This window comes from Phocoena phocoena, chromosome 7 (genome assembly GCF_963924675.1).
Source record: "Phocoena phocoena chromosome 7, mPhoPho1.1, whole genome shotgun sequence".
NCBI lineage: Eukaryota > Metazoa > Chordata > Mammalia > Artiodactyla > Phocoenidae > Phocoena > Phocoena phocoena.
In genome coordinates, this window is record NC_089225.1 from 37503634 (window position 1) to 37523843 (window position 20210).

Sequence of the window (20210 nt, forward strand, 5' to 3'; positions counted from 1 at the left end):
CCTGCAACCTTGTAAGCAAGGTACCAGGTCAGTTTTCCAAGGGGTTTTATTAGCTCTGTAAAATCAACCTTAGTTCTTAAAACTGTCATACCTGAGTCTATGCACATCTCTTTCAAATATGACATTCCAGTCAAAGTCTTGGGAATATGGCTAGTTTTTAATTGTGTCCTAAGGAGAACAGATTCTTACTAAATTATTCAAAACTAATAACTTATGCAAATAACTTTTCATGTATTGTCATGAAAAGAATATTTAAGAGTTTCCAAATTCTGGAGGGATCAGGTAGGGAGAAAAAGTAAATCTTTCATCTTTGTTTACAAATGTATACTTTACCAAATTGCTGCATGTCATAGATAGCTTAAGATAAAAGATTTCCTTAAATCTGGAAAAACAAAACATTAAGAAACTAGCAATTTTTCAAACAAAAAGTCATAAAAAATATAGTCATCCTCTTCAGTTCATTTAGTCCCATATAATTAATACTTGTTTTGCTTGAATCCAGTTTTTCCATTAGTTGGGTTTTTTAAAAATTTTATTGGAGTATAGTTGATTTAAAATCTTGCATGAGTTTCAGGTGTACAGCAAAGTAATTCAGTTATACACACACACACACACACACACATACATATATATTCATTCTTTTTTAGATTCTTTCCTCATATAGGTTATCACAGAATACTGAGTAGAGTTCCCTGTGCTATACAGTAGGTCCTTATTGGTTACCTATCCTATATATAATAGTGTGTGTATGTTCATCCCAATCTCCTGATTTATCCCTCCCTTCCATATTTCCCCTTTGGTAACCATAGGTTTGTTTTTGGTATCTGCAAGCCTGTTTCTGTTTTGTAAATGAGTTCATTTGTAGCATTTTTTTTTTTTTTTTTTTTTTTTTTTTTGCGGTACGCGGGCCTCTCACTGCTGTGGCCTCTCCCGTTGTGGAGCACAGGCTTCAGACGCGCAGGCTCAGCGTCCATGGCTCACGGGCCCAGCCGCTCCGCAGCATGTGGGATCTTCCCGGACCGGGGCACGAACCCGTGTCCCCTGCATCGGCAGGCGAACTCCCAACCACTGCACCACCAGGGAAGCCCCATTTGTAGCATTTTTAAAAATTAGATTCCACATATGAGAGATATCATATGATATTTGTCTTTCTCTGTCCGAATTATTTCACTTAGTATGATAATCTATAGGTCCATCCATGTTGCTGCAATTGGCATTATTTCATTCTTTTTTATGACTGAGTAATGTTCCATTGTATATATGTACCACATCTTCTTTATCCATTCCTCTGTCGAAGGACATTGGGTTGCTCCCATGTCTTGGCTACTGTAAATAGTACTGCAGTGAACATTGAGGCGCATGTATCTTTTTAGATTATGCACCTCATATCACGCCAGGAGTGGAACTGCTAGATCATATGGTAGCTCTAATTTTAGTTTTTTAAGGAACCTCCATACTGTTCTCCATAGTGGTTGCACCAATTTACATTCCCACCAACAGTGTAGGAGGGTTCCCTTTTCTTTACACCCTCTCCAGCATTTATTGTTTGTGGACTTTTTGATGATGGCCATTCTGACCTGGGTGAAATGATACCTCATTGTAGTTTTGATTTGCATTTTTGTGATAATTAGTCATGTTGAGCATCTTTTCATGTGCTCTTTGGCCATCTGTATGTCTTCTCTGGAGAGATGTCTAGATCTTCTGCCCATTTTTTGATTGGGTTGCTTGTTTTTTTGACATAGAGCTGCATGAGCTGTTCATATATTTTGGAGATTAATCCCTGTCAGCCCCTTCATTTTGCAAATATTTTCTTCCATTCTGTAGACTGTCTTTTTGTTTTATGGTTTTCTTTGCTGTGCAGAAGCTTTTAAGTTTAATTAGGTCCCATTTGTTTATTTTTTGTTTTATTTTCATTACTCTAGGAGGTGGATCCAAAAAGATACTGCTGCGATTTATGTCAAAGAGTGTTCTGCCTATGTTTTCCTCTAAGAATTTTATAGAGTCCAGCCTTACATTTAGGTCTTTGATCGATTTTGAGTTTATTTTTGTGTATGGTGTTAGAGAATGTTCTAATTTCATTCTTTTACATGTAGCTGTCCATTTTTCTAGTACCACTTATTGAAGAGACTGTCTTTTCTCCATTGTATATTCTTGCCTCCTCTGTCATAGATTAATTGACCATAGATGCATGGGTTTATCTCTGGGCTTTCTATACTGTTCCACTGATCTATTTCTGTTTTTGTGCCAGTATCACACTGTTTTGATTAATGTAGCTTTGTAGTTGAAATTCTTACCCTGTTCAGTTTTGTGGTCTTAAAGTTATCAGAAACCTGTATCTGTAAAGACTTTCCATGAATCTCCTTGAAGATGACATAATTTTGCAGAAACACTTTTGCAAAGCATCAGAGTAAAACAGTAACTCTCTGTTAATAACATAAGACTTAAAGATGCCCATTGTTAAAGACCTGATGCGAGTTCATTATAATGGAATGGACAAGGAAATCTGGTTATTTCTGTAACATTTTAAGCTAATAACTGGAATTATGACTGATAACAATATACCAGGACATATCAGATTTCCAAGAATTTCATATAATTTCTGGAACACATACAACATATACCAATATAAATACAACATAAAGAAGGCTTAGCATTACTCCTTATTTGACAATGCTTTCCAAGTAATTTAACAGTCAAGTAAGCCTAATGAGTTTAACAACTCCCTTTTTATAAGAAGAGATAACAAATCTTTTGAGATATTCCAAGGGCCCTCTGGAAAATCCCAAAGTTAGTTCAAGGCCAAATTCATTTAGAGTTTGATTTTTGGGAAATGTGTCAAAAATATCAAAATGGTTTTAAAGCCCTTGGTCAAACAGGATCATAGATCATTGTGAAATAATACTTAATTATCCATTTAACCATAGTGACAAAACTTTGCAGGTAAATGCAGAAAGTTAAATAATTGTTAAAAAAAGAACAGCTTTTTTAATAGAGAAGATTCAGCTTCCTTAAGTAATCAAACACCTGGTAAAGACAACACGGAGGTCTTCCCTGGTGGCACAGTGGTTAAGAATCCGCCTGCCAATGCAGGGGGACACAGGTTTTAGCCCTGGTATGGGAAGATCCCACATGCCGCAGAACAACTAAGCCCATGTGCCACAACTACTGAGCCTGAGCTCTAGAGCCCGCGAGACACAACTAATGAGCCTGCATGCCACAACTACTGAAGACTGTGCACCTAGAGCCCGTGCTTCACAACAAGAGAAGCCACTGTAATGAGAAGCCCACGCACTGCAACGAAGAGTAGCCCTGCTCACTGCAACTAGAGAAAGCCCGCGCACAGCAATGAAGTCCCAATGCAGCCAAAAATAAATAAATAAACAAATTTAAGACAACACAGAAAATTATTTTTGACAAAACACAAAATCTTTGTTTTCTAGGCAGATTATTTTATTTATTTATTTATTTATTTATTTATTGGCTGTGCCATGTGGCATGTGGGATCTTAGTTCCCTGACCAGGGATCAAACCCACACCCCCTGCATTGGAAGTGTGGAGTCTTAACCACTGGACTGCAAGGGAAGTCCCTAGGCAGATTATTTTAAAAAGTAAGGAATCTTTCACAATCTCTTATAAAGAGCAGAAAATATATTTTTTAGGAACATATGTGTTCTCATAGTAATTTTTTTTTCATTGGAGTATAATTACTTTACAATGTTGTGTTAGTTTCTGCCACATAGTGAAGCGAATCAGCCATATGCATACACACATCCCCTCCCTCCCCACACCCCCATCCCACCCAACTAGGCCATCACAGAGCACAGAGCTGATCTCCCTGTGCTATACAGCAGGTTCCCATTAGCTATCTATTTTACGCATGGTAGTGTATTTATGTCAAACCTAATCTCCCAGTTCATCCCACCCTCCCCTTCCCCACTGTGTCCACAGGTCTGTTCTCTACATCAGCTCACAGTAAATTTCTCAGTGTGGCACAAAATATGTTTACTACTAGACCCAAATATATTTAGTTTCCCTGTAAAATTAACCCCCAAATGGATAAACCTATGTTCAGTAATTAATGTTTCAGTATTATCTTATTTCTAAATCATCTAGATATTTAATTACTATCTATCATTTAATTTAAGGAAAAATTTTAAGGTTTCAGGTTACCAAAAAGATTTGGGGAAACTATTTGAAAAGTTCACCTAAAAACCTCTTATTCTACTTACATATATCTGACTTATTCTTAACAATTATGTTAAACTACCCACCAAAACTTCATGTGACATTAGACAAAGTCAGCCATCATTTCAAGCTATTTTTCTTACTGACAAATTTTGTAATAGAGGCAATTTGAACTTACTGGGCTTTTAGTAAACCTAGGTAGAATGCAGACAACCTGTTTTAATTAAACCAACAAACTTAAACTAGCTTCTATTTACTAAAGATTATTTTAAATCATGTGAACTGGAAAAAAATTTGGGTTGTTTCTATATTTCTGAGAGTTTTTGGAATAGTTAATTTGTACAAGTGCTTAGTTTTTTAAAAGACAAATAGCTCTTTTACAAGTTAATTTTGGCAATAACGTGGAGTTAAATACCACATATCTACACACCACACACACACACACATACACACACATATATAATATATATACAAATAAACATACAGATGTAAATAGAGACGTTATGGGTTCTATTTTTAAATTACTGCCATGAATCAGGCATAAAATTCATTAGCTTTAAGAGAAGTTTGATCTAAATTGTCTTTCTGGTAGAACGAATAAATTAAGTTTACCTGCTCAGAGAGAACCTTTAAAAGATTCTTCAGTACCCTAGGTTTCAAATGACCTTTCCCACTTTCAGTTTTCTTCTGGTAAGAGTTGCCCCTTGAAGTTTGTAGAACATTTACGTCTCAGACACAAGCTAAGAATGCAAGTTTCTGCTAGAAAGACTTTGGTTTCCTAAGGCCAGAATTTTTACAATACTCACAAGCCTTTTGAGATAACTAGGGAAGGTTTTCGAGTTGGTAAAAAGGAATCAGTGAACTTTGAACTACCTCTAGAGTTGCATTTCTAGTTTTGCAAAGATTTGTAAGATAAGACAGTTGCTCTCAATTCCTCAAAAAATTGGATTGAGGTCTAAATGACATTGTAGGTTGATCCACCCATCCAACAACACTATCCTTAATTTGCTTTTTTATATTAGGGAAAGGAGTTCTAACTAAGATGGAAATCAAAAGATTTCTATATTCTGGATTTAGAAACTGTTTGCCTTTGGAATGTTTTAGTAAACCCGTTCATAAAGGCTTTAGAAGGTTTTTCTTTTTCTCTGGGTATGTAGTTTCATTTCAGCTAAAGGGAGGAGGACAGAAAGAAATTCCTATCAGGCTGTGAATATCAGTTTCCAATTTCTGACCAACTTCTGACCACTGAGCTACTTAAAAAAAAACAAACCAAAAAAATCCCTTTAAAATATCTTGTCAGGTTTCAGCTGGGGCAGACAGTAAGTATTCCTAGCAGTTATTCCGAACAACTCCTTGGACTCAAGAGACATCCCCAAAGAGGATGGATGCAGAAAATATTTCATTTTCCTCTTTCTGTAGTGGTACTACACATTTAAGAGAGCTGACTATGGTAAGAATTCTCACCCTTAGTCAGCTTCTGCCAGTTTTCCTGGGTTCACATCTGCAGCTCTGGTATCTACCAGAAATTGTCAAGGTTTTCCTTTAATTTTTAGTTTTCCCTTGCCTGTTTAGGAGAATAGCATTGCAGTTTACCATAAAATCCCACAGGGTCCCATCAAATTTGGGAGGAACTCATATGGGGGCCCTCCTTTGAGCGTAGATATGGAGATGTCTGTAAGGTCATTAACTTGGTGGACTTTGTTTATGCTCGTGCAAAGGCAATTCAGACAGGAGGTAACTAGAATGAATACTCAAAGGAGGACATAGGGAAGCAGTAGGAGTTATGTCAGTCTCACTTTTTTAGGTACCTCTTGTGTCTAATTTTTCATTAGCTTTTGCAATGAATCTTTTTTTTTTTTAACAACCTTATCGGAGTATAATTTCTTTAAAATGTTGTGTTAGTTTCTGCTGTATAACAAAGTGAATCAGCCATACTACACATAAATCCCCATATCCCCGCCCTCTTGTGTCTCCCTCCCACCCTCCCTATCCTACCCCTCTAGGTGGTCACAAAGCACCAAGCTGATCTCCCTGTGCTATGCAGCTGCTTCCCACTAGCTATCTATTTTACATTTGGTACTGTATATATGGCACTGCCACTCTGTCACTTCATCCCAGCTTACCCTTCCCCCTCCCCGTGTCCTCAATTTCATTCTCTATATCTGTGTTTTTATTCCTGTCCTGCCCCTATGTTCTTCAGAACCATTTTTTTTTTAGATTCCATATACATGTGTTAGCATATGGTATTTGTTTTTCTCTTTCTGACTTACTTCACTCTGTATGACAGTATCTAGGTCCATCCACCTCACTATAAATAACTCAATTTCGTTTCTTTTTATGGCTGAGTAATATTTCATCATATATATGTGCCACATATTCTTTATCCATTATATGTCAATGGAAACTTAGGTGGCTTCCATGTCCTGGCTACTGTAAATAGTGCTGCAATGAACATTGTGGTACATGACTCTTTTTGAATTATGGTTTTCTCAGGGTATATGCCCAGTAGTGGGATTGCTGGGTCATATCATAGTACTATTATTAGTTTTTTAAGGAGCCTCCATACTGTTTTCCATAGTGGCTGTATCAATTTACATTCCCACCAACAGCGCAAGAGGATTCCCTCTTCTCCACACCCTCTCCAGCATTTACTTTTATTTATTTATTTTTTTGCAGTACGCGGGCCTCTCACTGTTGTGGCCTCTCCCGTTGCAGAGCACAGGCTCCGGATGCACAGGCTCAGTGGCCATGGCTCACGGGCCTAGCTGCTCCGCGGCATGTGGGATCTTCCCGGACCAGGGCACAAACCCGTGTCCCCTGCATCGGCAGGCGTACTCTCAACCACTGCACCACCAGGGAAGCCCCAGCATTTATTGTTTGTAGAATTTTTTTTTTTTTTTTCGGTACGCGGGCCTCTCACTGCTGCGGCCTCTCCCCGTTGCGGAGCACAGGCTCCGCATGCGCAGGCTCCGCGGCCATGGCTCATGGGCCCAGGCGTTCCGCGGCATGCAGGATCCTCCCGGATTGGGGCATGAACCCACGTCTCCTGCGTCGGCAGGCGGACCCTCAACCACTGTGCCACCAGGGAAGCCCTATTTGTAGATTTCTTGATGATGGCCATTCTGACCGGTGTGAGGTGATACCTCAAGGTAGTTTTGATTTGCATTTCTCTAATTATTAGTGATGTTGAGCATCCTTTCATGTGTTTGTTGGCAATCTGTATATCTTCTGTGGAGAAATGTCTATTTAGGTCTCCGCGTTTTTGGATTGGGTTGTTTGTTTTTTTGATATTGAGCTACATGAGCTACTTATAAATTTTGGAGATTAATCCTTTGTCAGTTGCTTTGTTTGCAAATATTTTCTCCCATTCTGAGGGTTGTCTTTTCATCTTGTTTATGGTTTCTTTTGCTGTGCAAAAGCTTTGAAGTTTCATTAGGTCCCATTCGTTTATTTTGGTTTTTATTTCCATTTCCCTAGGAGGTGGGTCAAAAAGGATCTTGCTGTGATTTATGTCATAGAGTGTTCTGCCTATGTTTGCCTCTAAGAGTTTTATAGTGTCTGGCCTTACATTTAGGTCTTTAATCCATTTTGAGTTTATTATTGTGTATGGTGTTAGGGAGTGTTCTAATTTTATTCTTTTACATGTAGCTGTCCAGTTTTTCCAGCATCAGTTATTGAAGAGGCTGTCTTTTCTCCATTGTATATTCTTGCCTCCTTTATCAAAGATAATGTGAGGATATGTGCATGGGTATTTCTCTGGTCTTTCTATCCTGTTCCATCGATCTATATTTGTTTTTGCGCCAATACCATACTGTCTTGATTACTGTAGCTTTGTAATATAGTCTAAAGTCAGGGAGCCTAATTCCTCCATCTCCGTTTTTCTTTCTCTAGATTGCTTTGGCTACTCGGGATCTTTTGTGTTTGTATACAAATTGTGAATTTTTTTCTTCTAGTTCTGTGAAAAATGCCATTGGTAGTCTGACAGGGATTGCATTGAATCTGTAGATTGCTTTGGGTAGTACAGTCATTTTCACAATGTTGATTCTTCCAATCCAAGAACATGGTATATCTCTCCATTTGTTTCTTTCATCTTCAATTTCTTTCTCAGAGTCTTATAGTTTTCTTCATACAGGTCTTTGGTCTCCTTAGGTAGGTTTATTCCTAGGTATTTTATTCTTTTTGTTGCAGTGGTAAATAGGAGTGTTTCCTTAATTTCCCGTTCAGATTTTTCATCACTGGTGTATAGGAATGCAAGAGATTTCTGTGCATTAATTTTGTATCCTGCTACTTTACCAAGTTCATTGATTAGCTCCAGTAGTTTTCTGGTAGCATCTTTAGGATTCTCTGTGTATAGTATCATGTCATCTTCAAACAGTGACAGTTTTACTTCTTCTGTTCTGATTTGGATTCCTTTTACTTCTTTTTCATCTCTGATTGCTCTGGCTAAAACTTCCAAAACTATATTGAATAATAGTGATAAGAGTGGGCAACCTTGTTTTGTTCCTGACCTTAGTGGAAATAGTTTCAGCTTTCACCATTGAGAATGACATTGGCTATGGATTTGTCATATATGGCCATTATTATGTTGGGGTAAGTTCCCTCTATGCCTACTTTCTGGAGGGTTTTTATCATAAATGTGTAGTGAATTTTGTCAAATTTTTTTCTGCATCTATTGAGATGATCATATGGTTTTTATCCTTCAGTTTGTTAATATGGTGTATCACACTGATTGATTTGCGTATATTGAAGAGTCCTTGCATTCCTGGGATAAACCCCACTTGATCATGGTGTATGATCCTTTTAATATGTTGTTGGATTCTGTTTGCTAGTATTTTGTTGAGAATTTTTGCATGTATGTTCATCAGAGATATTGGCCTGTAGTTTTTTTTTTGTGACATCTTTGTCTGTTTTCAGTATCAGGGTGATGGTGGCCTCGTAGAATGAGTTTGGGAGTGTTCCTCCCTCTGCTATATTTTGGAAGTGTTTGAGAAGGATAGGTGTTAGCTCTTCTCTAAATGTTTGATAGAAATTCACCTGTGAAGCCGTCTGGTCCTGGGCTTCTGTTTGTTGGAAGATTTTTAATCCCAGTCTCAATTTCAGTGCTTGTGATTGGTCTGTTCATAGTTTCTATTTCTTCCTGGTTCAGTCTTGGAAGGTTTTGCTTTTCTAAGAATTTGTCCATTTCTTCTTAAAAGGTTGTCCATTTTATTGGCATAGAGTTGCTTGTAGTAATCTCTCATGATCCTTTGTATTTCTGCGGTGTAAGTTGTTACTTCTCCTTTTTCATTTCTAATTCTGTTGATTTGAATCTTCTCCCTTTTTTTCTTGATGAGTCTGGCTAATGGTTTAACCATTTTGTTTATCTTCTCAAAGAACCAGGTTTTAGTTTTACTCGTCTTTGCTATCGTTTTCTTCATTGCTTTTCCATTTATTTCTGATCTGATTTTATGACTTCTTTCCTTCTGCTAACTTTGGGTTATTTTTGTTCTTCTCTAATTGCTTTAGGTTTAAGGTTAGCTTGTTTACTTGAGATGTTTCTTGTTTCTTGAGGTAGGATTATATTGCTATAAACTTCCCTCTTAGAACAGCTTTTGCTGCATCCCATAGGTTTTGGATCATCTTGTTTTTATTGTCATTTGTTTCTAGGTATTTTTTGATTTCCTCTTTGATGTCTTCAGTGATCTCTTGGTTATTTAGTAGCATATTGTTTAGTTTCCATGTGTTTGTGTTGTTTTACTGTTTTTTTCCTGTAATTGATATCTAGTCTCATAGCATTGTGATCAGAAAAGATACTTGACACAATTTCAATTTTCTTAAATTTACCAAGGCTTGATTTGTGACCCCAGATACGATCTATCCTGGAGAATGTTCCATGAGGACTTGAGAAGAAAGTGTAGTCGGTTCTTTTTGGATAGAATGTCCTAAAAATATCAATTAAGTCCATCTTGCTTAATGTGTCCTGTAAAGCTTGTGTTTCCTTATTTATTTTCATTGTGGATGATCTGTCCATTGGTGAAAATGGGGTGTTAAAGTCCCCTACTATGATTTTGTTATTGTTGATTTCCCCTTCATGGCTGTTAGCATTTGCCTTATGTATTGGGGCACTCCTATGTTGGATGCAGAAATATTTACAATTGTTATCTTCTCTTTGATTGATCTGTTGATCATTATGTCGTGTCCTTCTCTGTCTCTTGTAATAGTCTTTATTTTAAAGACTATTTTGTCTGATATGATAATTGCTACTCCAGTTTTCTTTTGATTCCCGTTTCCATGGAATATCTTTTTCTATCCCCTCACTTTCAGTGTGTATGTGTCCCTAGGTCTGAGGTGGGCCTCTTGTAGAGAGCATATATATGGGTCTTGTTTTTGTATCCATTCAGCCAGTCTATGTCTTTTGGTTGGAGCATTTAATCCATTTCCATTTAAGGTAATTATCAATATGTATGTTCCTATTACCATTTTCTTAATTGTTTTGGGTTTGTTATTGTAGGTCTTTTCTTTCTCTTGTGTTTCCTGCCTAGAGAAGTTCCTTTAGCATTTGTTGTAAAGCTGGTTTGCTGGTGCTCAATTCTGTTACCTTTTGCTTGTCTGTAAGGTTTTTAATTTCTCCGTCGAATCTGAATGAGATCCTTGTTGGGTAGAGTAATCTTGGTGTAGGTTTTTTCCTTTCATCACTTTAAATATGTCCTGCCACTCCCTTCTGGCTTGCAGAGTTTCTGCTGAAACATCAGCTGTTAACCTTATGACGATTCCCTTGTATGTTATTTGTTGCTTTTCCCTTGCTGCTTTTAATATTTTTTTCTTTGTATTTAGTTTTTGGTAAGTTGATTAATATGTGTCTTGGCATGTTTCTCCTTGGATTTATTCTGTATGGGACTCTCTGCGCTTCCTGGACTTGACTATTTCCTTTCCCATGTTAGGGAAGTTTTGAAGTATTATCTCTTCAAATATTTTCTCGTTTGTTTCTTTTTCTCTTCTTCTGGGACCCCTATAATTTGATTGTTGGTGCGTTTAATATTGTTCCAAAGGTCTCTGAGACTGCCCTCAATTCTTTTCATTCTTTTTTCTTTATTCTGCTCTGCGATAGTTATTTCCCCTGTTTTATCTTCCAGGTCACTTATCCGTTCTTCTGCCTCCATTGTTCTGCTACTGATTACTTCTAGAGAATTTTCAATTTCTTTTTTTGTGTTGTTCATCACTGTTTGTTTGCTCTTTTGTTTTTCTAGGTCCTTGTTAAACGTTTCTTGTATTTTCTCCATTCTATTTCCAAGATTTTGGATCATCTTTACCATCACTATTCTGAATTCTTTTTCAGGTAGACTGCCTATTTCCTCTTCATTTGTTTGGTCTGGTGGATTTTTACCTTCATCTGCTGCATATTTCTCCGTCTTCTCATTTTGCTTGACTTACTTTGTTTGGGGTCTCCTTTCCACAGGCTGCAGGTTTGTAGTTCCCGTTGTTTTTGGTGTCTGCCCCCTGTGGCTAGGGTTGGTTCAGTGGGTTGTGTAGGCTTCCTGGTCGAGGGGCCTGGTGCCTGTGTTCTGGTGGATGAGTCTGAATCTTGTCTTTCTGGTGGGCAGGACCACATCTGGTAGTGTGTTTTGGGGTGTCTATGAACTTATTATGATTTTAGGCAGCCTCTCTGCTAATGGGTGGGGTTGTGTTCCTGTCTTGCTAGTTGTTTGGCATGGGATGTCCAGCACTGGAGCTTGCTGGTCATTGAGTGGAGCTGGGTCTTAGCATTGAGACGGAGATTTCTGGGAGAGCGCTCGCCGATTGATATAATGTGGGGTCGGGAGGTCTCTGGTGGCCCAGTGTTCTGAGCCTGGCTCTCCCACCTCGGAGGCCAGGCCTGAGAGTAGCCAGAGCACCAAGACTCTGTCAGCCACACGGCCAGGTACTTGGGGATTTTCTTGCCTTTTGTGAAGTCTGAGGTCTTCTACCAGCGTTCGGTAGGTGTTCTATAGGAGTAGTTCCACATGTAGATCTATTTTTGATCTATTTGTGGGGAGAAAGGTGTATTCTGCATCTTACTCCTATGCCATCTTGAAGTTCCTCCTGCACTGAATCTTTTAATAAAGCTATTTTGGAATTCTGAAGACTTTTGGAGTTTTCTACATACCAATTAAAATAGGTATCCCATTCTGCTTGCTGAATTTGAGAAACTTTACTTTCAAGTCCATTTCTTAAATAATCTTATCTAATTGAATCATTCCTCAGAATAGCCATGGTTATTTCCTTGAGGGATTGGCAACAGTTTGATAGGGCCCTCAAGTGCAAATGGAGCTTAACCAGTTATTCCAACCACAAATGGGATGCAACCCCCATTTCTGCCTCACTAGTTTTGGAGGCCCCCAAACTAACAGTTACCAAGCTATGTTCTCAGCACACAAATTAATGATCTTGCCTAATTCTAGGCTCTTTTAATTCTAGGCTGTAAGATTGTACTGTTTTATAGATATTTATGGCTTCTAAGACTCTAGTTCTTAGACATAAAATAAGCAAGTATGTTGGAAGGATTCTATCCTATCCTATATGAGGATTCTATATCTTTTAGTTAAGACTTTGGGCCACCTGGAGCCAAACTAATAACTAAAAGGGATGTGCCAATTGTTTGGGAATTGTGCTGGTTTCACAGTGTATCTTGTTGCACAGAAATTTTCTTGAGGTTGGCAGGTGACCCAGTGTCAATTTAACCCATTCTGTAATCAACTTTCCCTAACATAGGGGTGTCTTAGAGTTAGGTGGCAAGCACTCTAACAGCTTTTAAATGCTCAACCCATGCCCACCAATTTTGCCCCTTTTTATTTGGCTTCTGATGTTCCCATTAGCAATAGCCTTTACTGGACCCACTTGAGCTCAAGTCAAACCTAGTCTGACCCCAGTTTAGTTCTGGTCCCAGTCCAGGTTTTAAGTTGGACCCAGTCCAGTTTTTAAATCAGACCCAGTCTGACTCTGGCCAGTTATCACCAATAGTTTCCAAAGTGGAATCTGGGGATTGAGAAAAGAACTGAACCAGCACATCCCAAAGAATGGGGACTGTGGTCTGATTCCAAACAAATAGGGAACTACAGCTTCCACCAGTAGTTCCCACTTTGGAATCTGGGACAGAACCAAGGACTTGGGTTTCCAAGAAATGGGGAGCTGTGAAAAGCCAATTAGATTGGGAGATATACACAGAGAGCTAAGCTCAGAACTGAGAGGAACTTAACACCCAGACCTCAGAAACAGCAAGAAAAACAGAGAACTCAAAATGGTTCATGGCTACCATGACTGTGTTTTGCATTTTCCCAAAGCTGGCATAAGTCTCCTTTGATCCCACCACTGCCACTGAATCTGTTAAAAAATTCAACTGAGTAAATCTGAAGATCTAATTGGCTTTATTCAATGACTCAAGAATCAGGCAGCATCCTATGTAGCAAAAAGAAAGAAGTTCTGAGGACCCACACCAAATGGAAGGCTTTTATAAGCAGAAGAGGAAGAAGAAAGAGTGGACTGTTTCAGACAAGGTCATCTTCCTTTAGGGGATGAAAGAAGTCTATGAGGTGGATTGCCTCATAAGTGCTGACCAGGCTGGTTAAGATTACATTCCTGAGGGAGGTTGAATCTGCAGTTAGGTTAGGTATTACGTCTTGGTTTAGTGACATGGGCTTAGCACAAGTGACTCCACTTTGGGCGTGCTGTCTCTTTTATTTTTTATTAAAAAAAATTTTAATGATCACCTTTTAAATTAATTAATTAATTATTTGGCTGTGTTGGGTCTTTGTTGCTGTGCATGGGCTTTCTCTAGTTGTGGTGAGTGGGGGCTACTCTTCATTGCAGTGCACGGGCTTCTCATTGTGGTGGCTTCTCTTGTTGCAGAGCACAGGCTCTAGGCATGCAGGCTTCAGTAGTTGTGGCTCGAAGCTCGATAGTTGTGGTGCATGGGCTTAGTTTCTCTGCAGCATGTGGGATCTTCCTGGACCAAGGCTTGAACCCTTGTCCCCTGCATTGGCAGGCAGATTCTTAACCACTGTGCCACCAGGGAAGCCCCAGCACCCCCCATTCTTAGGGGCTTTTTTAATCATTTCGTTAATATAAACTCTGGTGTGGTTGAAAGGGGGCTTGTTATAAATAATAAAAGACCCTCCTTTCACCTTTAACACTCTGGGGCTATTTCAGGAACTGGGGACAAAACCCAGGTATTATAACAAAAGGTGCTCCTTTAACTCTTATCACTTAGGAAATTACATGTGTTGTAGGAGCTCTGGCCAGGAGCCTGGATAACCAAATATACATTTCTTATTATATCACAATATTACAGGCCCTTTATTTCCTAAATGATAGAAGAATTATGGTGCGTCTTAGTCAAGGAAGTGAGTCATAATGCAATAAACATTTGTTAAGCACCTAGTGTATGCTGAGGTCTTGGCAAGTTGCTGTAATATATAAGACAAGATGCTTTTCTTCAATGACTTTATGGTCCAATTGGCAAGAAGAAATTGAAAATTATTGGGGCTCTATGGGGCTCCCAGGCACAGAGGTCTTTTTGTCCCCCATTTCTTGTAGGCAAGACTCCAGCCTCCATGACCTTCCCTGAGTTCCAAAGGGAAGATTTGAATAGCTGCAAATCAAGGGAGGAGCAGCTAGGAAACCACCTGAGGCAAGATTAAAGGGACCATCAAGGTTAGGAGACTGACCACCTGAGACCCTGCACACACCCTAATATTGTCAGCAGCCCCACCCTTTTGAAACTCTGCAGAAGAAAGAAGAGTGCAGGACTGTTACTGCCTTGATCCTTATTGAACACCCCTGACCAGGAGCCCTGACTATAAGACCTCTCCCTATTCCCCAGGGAGTGGGGCACAGTTCTTGAGGTGCTAGCCTGCTGTGTTCCCCTCTTTGCCTGGCAAAGAATAAAGCCACCCTTTCTCCTCCAAAACTCTTTCCATACCTCATTTTGGCCTCGGTGTACAGGGAGCCAAGATTTTGGCAACAAAATTAAGGAGGAAGAAAAGAGAAATCAATAAAAGACTAAGTTGGTGGATACTAAGAATGCAGTAGAAGTTTGGAGAAAGGAGTAATCAGCATGGGCTGCAGTATTAAGGGATGACTTCCTGTAGGAGTGATACTTAAGCTGGTATTGAAAGATGAACTGAAATTAGAAATCTGTGTCGTGGTGGGGGTTTAACATTTTACATAAGGGTTTTTAGCCTGGGATCCATGCTTGAGCTTCAGAAAACCCCTGAAATTGTTTCCCAAATTTTGGGCATATTTGTGCTTGTGCATTTTTCTCATGAGTGGGTCCATAATGTTTATCAGCTTCTCAAAGGGGTCTGGGATCACTCAAAAGTAAAGAACTAGCACTTAAAATTGCATATTCAGGAACAGGAGACCTTCAATCTTGATCTTGTCCCAGGAAGTGGCAAAATAGTACAGTTAATGTCATCTCAACACTTATAGTAATGAAATACCAGAGGGCAGTCTCTAACATGCAATGTGATTAAGCTTTGAGAGGGGGAATAAAGGGGCTAAACACATTCCTGACAGCAGCAGCAGCAGGAGAAAAGCCACTGTCTCCAACTTTCTCTACTATAATCAGTTTTCTAGACATGTGTAAGTCTTTCCTTTGGATTTTCTAACTTAAACTGAATACAGTATATACATACATATTAGATATATATGTGTGTATGTATATATATATATATAAACTACATATATATGTAGTTTCTGCTCTTACATTGGAAAAGTGTTAAGTTTCTAGAAAATAAATAAGTCTGATAAATTAAAACATGTTAGATTTTTCTTTCCTCAAACTTGAGAATGCTTATACTTTACTCCTGTGCAATCCCCACTCCCCCTCCATTGAACACAAAGGTGTTACCAAGCAAGGGCTTCTGTGCCCACAGTGCAGAAAGCCAAACTCTGATAGTGGGTATCTGCAGCAAAGTAAGTTTATTTGCAGGGCGCCAAGCAAGAACAGGCGCTCATGCTCAAAAGACCCAAACTCCCCAATGGCTTGCAGGTGAGGGTTTTTAAAGACAGTATTAGGGAAGAGGGTTGTAGGATGCATGATCGGCTGGTGGACCTTCTTCTGATTGGTTGGTGGTGAGGTAACAGGGTGATGGTTAGGATATGTCAATCATCAACCTTCTGGTTCCAGCTAGTCTGGGGTCACATATAGTGCTTGTGGTCAGCATAGAGTCACCATCCTCTACCAGTGGGGGGGTCTTAGTTTCTGCAGAACAGCTCAGAGATGTGCATCAATTGTTATCTATATCCTTTCAGGAGGAACTAGGAGTCCTGTGACTCTATTGTCCTAATCATTAACTGCTTGAGCCTGCTCTTTGGAACTTGGGGAAGGCCTATGGGCTTTTGTACCCTGGAAGTCCCCTCAGGGTTCTGCTTGGTTTGAAAAGGACAGAAGGGTAAGCAATCCTGGGTAATCTGTACAAAATGTTTCTCTTTATTTCCCACATCTGTCTTGAAGGTAACAAAAACATCTTTCCTTTTCCTTTTTCCTTAGAGTTTTGTGTCTAATTTAAAGACATGCTTTATAAGCATAGAAATCTTAACTAAGATGCAAATTTCTGTTTAAAAAGGGGCATGAAAAAATCGAATCCATTACTTAGAACTCTTTACCCAATTACTTTCACTCTATCATAGTTTCTGAGGGTGCCAGCTGTGTTTTCCTTATGATAAAGGCAGCAATTTGAGTAAATTAAAGAATGTTTGCAATTGATGTGTACAGAGCTGTCCTTGGAAGTGTACATGGTATTTTCGAGATGAAAGACTCTAATAAGTGTTTTGTCTTTTCAGTGTTAGGACTGGTAAGATGCTGTCCTTTTTCTTTCTCAGTTATGATGAGAAAACTAACATGGCATGACATTTTATATAATAATATTGGTACTAGTTTCCTAGGGCTGCTATTGCAAAGTATCACAACCTGGTGGCCTAAAATAGCAAAAATTTATCATCTCACTGTTCTGGAGGTAGAAGTCTGAGATAAGATGTTGGCAGGGTTAGTTCTTCCTGATGGTTATGAAGAAGAATCTGTTTCATATCTTTCTCTCACCTAGTGGTTGGCTGGCAATATTTGGCATTCCTTAGCTTGTGGACACATCACCCCAGTCTCTGCCTTCATCTTCACATGGTGTTCTCTGTATATGCCTGTTTGTGCCCACATTTCTCCTTTTTATAAAAACACCAGTCATACTGGTCCTATATGGCCTCACCCTAACTTGATTAACTGTATCTGTGATGACCCTATTTCCAAATAACATCACATTCTCAGGTACTAGGGGTTAGGACTTTAACACATAAAATTTGGGGGGACAAAATTCAGCCCAAAAGAATATCACTCATTAGACATCTTCTGTATGACTTGGTCAAAGCATAAACACATGATGACTGGAAGATGTTTTCAAAAAGTTTTTCACAGTATTGAACCAGTAGCACAATGATAAGATCTGACAGTTTACTGAGCTCATTACTCAATGTCAGAAAGAGCCTTACATTCTGATTATTTATCAAATACAAGTGATTTTTGATGTCCTATGTGAATTGCTGGTATCGTGAATTATCTGCACATATTATAAGACTATTATTCCTTGATAACACAGCATTTTGGGGGGGTAAATACAATGAGAGCCTGTTTCTCCATACTTCTTGTGACAGTGGTTACTATGCCACATGGATTATGCCCATGAGTAGAATTGTGCCATTACCACTGAGAAGCAGCTCCTGCCATGTCAGGCTGGGGATGTCAAAGTCAAGGCTTGCTCTGGGGGGAGGTCAGAAGGCAAGATATCAGGTACAGCTTCTGTTTTCTTCTTTTCTCCCTCCACCTCCCTCGTTCTCTAGGTCAGGCAGAATAAGGAGGGATCGTCTCCTTGACAGTAGCAGTGTTTAGATTCAGACCTAGGCAGAGATGGCAGTTTGCCTGTGGCACCAATAGTCTGTCTGACTTTTCCAAGCTCCTATCAGACAGTTATGGTACATGCAGAACTATATCCAGAGTGTAATACTAAAATAATATGTATAGCCAAGTTTATAAAATAAATTTCACTTTTACTCATTTATTCATTCATATGTCCATTCAACAGTCACTGAGAACCTCTGCAAATTAAGGGTTAAGGCCAAGGGCTTGAGAGTCAGATATGTATGAGTTATGATCTGGATTCTATTATTAACTAATTATGTGAGCTTAGAAGGCATCTCTATATTTCTTTTTTATTTTTAAGTTAATTATTTTATGTTTGGCTGCATTGGGTCTTTGTTGCTGCACACAGGCTTTCTCTGGTTGTGGTGAGCAGAGGCTACTCTTTGTTGCGGTGTGTGCGCTTCTCATTGTGGTGGTTTCTCTTGTTGCAGAGCACTTGCTCTAGGCGTGCGGGCTTCAGTAGTTGTGGCGTGCGGGCTCAGTAGCTGTGGCTCGCGGGCTACAGAGCACAGGGTCAGTAGTTGTGGCCCACAGGCTTATTTGCTCCACGGCATGTGGGATCTTCCTGGACCAGGGCTTGAACCCGTGTCCCTTGCCTTGGCAGGTGGATTCTTAACCACTGCGCCACAAGGGAAGCCCAGAAAGCTTCTTTATATTTCTGTTGGATATTTTTGCAACTCAATTTCCTGATCTGTATATATTTGAAATGATAATACTGTCATGATAGATTACATTATACATTTGGGTGTAAGAACCCCCAAATCTCAGTAGCCTGAAATGACAAAAGTTTGTTTCCTGCTTATGCTACGTGTCCGTCATTGCTGGCTGTGTTCTCTACACCACACGGGCTGCCCTCCAGAATGACAGAACATTTGGAACATTTCCCATTGCTATGCGAGAGGGAAAAAGAGATCTGGAGGGGCAGACACAACGCTCACAACGCATTGGCCAGAACCAGTCACTGACCCCACCCAACCACAAGGGGCCAGGAATTGTGTTACTAACCATGAGAGCTGGAAAGACCTGGTGAACAACACACAGACTGTCACAAATACCCTTCTATAGGTATAAAGAAGGATTTCATGAAATTATTTGTGTGTGAGTAAATATATAAAGTGACTGGTACAGTGACTGGCAGGCACGTGGTAGACTCTCAATAATAGTATTTATTATTATTGTAGTACATTATTACTATTAAGCACCTACTACATGCCAAGCACTGAGCTAGGTACTGGGAAGCCATAGATAATCAATGAAACTCCATCTAGGGGCAAGGAGTGAGAAAGGTGTGACTTAGGAGGGCTACTGCCGGTTACCGTGAATGAACAAATTAATAAATCCACTTTGTTAATTGGTCATAAGGGAAGTAGGCTAGAGCAGTGTCCAAATATTGTCTCATTTAACCCTCACACCATCCTATAAATTCAGGATTATTTATGCCAGTTCACAAATGAGGGAGTTAAAGCCCAGGAGGTTTATGTGACCTGCACAAAGTCACATTGCTAGTAGAGGTCAAACTGGTGTCCTGGGGACAATACCAGAAAATGCTCAAAGGACTGGTATGCTACTATTTGCTCGGTGATATTAGGGGCCTGGGCTTGGGGTAGATTTAGTAGATTTGATAAATATGAATAAATTGATTTAACTGTGGATTTGGGTTGGTATTGGTATGATTTTCTTTTGTTATTCAATTAACTCAATGTAAAAATGGGATAATAATAACAACCATTTGATAGGATCTTTCTTTTCTTTTTTTTTTTTTTTTTGCAGTACGCGGGCCTCTCACTGTCATGGCCTCTCCCGTTGCGGAGCACAGGCTCCGGATGCGCAGGCTCAGCGGCCATGTCTCACGGGCATGGCCGCTCCGCGGCATGCGGGATCTTCCCGAACTGGGGCACGAACCCGTGGTCCCCTGCATCAGCAGGCGGACTCTCAACTACTGTGCCACCAGGGAAGCCCGATAGGATCTTTTTGAGAAATAATGTGATAATAGTTTTAAGTTTTAAAAATAATAATGTATGGACAGTAAACACTCAAAAAATGTTTGCTGTCATTAGTTTTCTCTCACGTGCATTGCATTTAATTGATAATTAGAAAGTACAGA